Genomic DNA, 663 nt, shown 5'->3' with positions numbered 1-663 from the left:
GCAGCCGAGGCCGTGGCCACCGGCAAAACCACCCTCTCCACCGGAGTCACCATGGAAGAGGTCCCACGCGCTTTGAGCGCAGGTGAGCACCACCACCGCTCTCCATGTGCATATATAGATATAACGTCCACCTCAAGGTGTTTAGATAAGAGGGGCAGACCCCCCCCCACATGGGAAGGGAAGAGGTGGTCAACTTTCTGAGAGCACCGTTCAGCAAAAGCTGAGCTTTCCCGGAGGAGCCTGTGTCATCTGCTCCACCGGTGGAGACAAGGAGTTGTAGATACCAAACCTCAGTTGCCCAGAGATGTGAATAAAATCCTTAGTTGCAAATTTGACTTGAAACGCTTAAGGATGAGAGGAAACAAGTGCCTGGACGGCGGGTGCAGCCTCAGTTAAGAAGACGTAGGTTTTTCTTCTCCTTCCTGGAGACCTCACTAAGCTGACACTGGCTTTCACCCGTCCTCTTCTGCAAGCTCAGATAGCTTAAAAGCACTTCATAAGGCCAGAAAAGGGGGGGATCTGGAGCATTTTCTAGCCTGAGCTCAGCACTAAATGCTTCCTGGTGCTGGGGGGAGCATCAAGGAGCAAGTCCATAGTCCTCAAGCAAAGCCCAGCTGTGTTTTATCCCAAATCCACCTGCCCTGCCTTTATGGGAAGGGGGTC

Source organism: Pygoscelis adeliae, unplaced genomic scaffold (genome assembly GCF_000699105.1).
Source record: "Pygoscelis adeliae isolate BGI_AS28 unplaced genomic scaffold, ASM69910v1 Scaffold143, whole genome shotgun sequence".
Lineage (NCBI taxonomy): Eukaryota > Metazoa > Chordata > Aves > Sphenisciformes > Spheniscidae > Pygoscelis > Pygoscelis adeliae.
Note: the sequence above shows the minus strand (reverse complement) of the source record.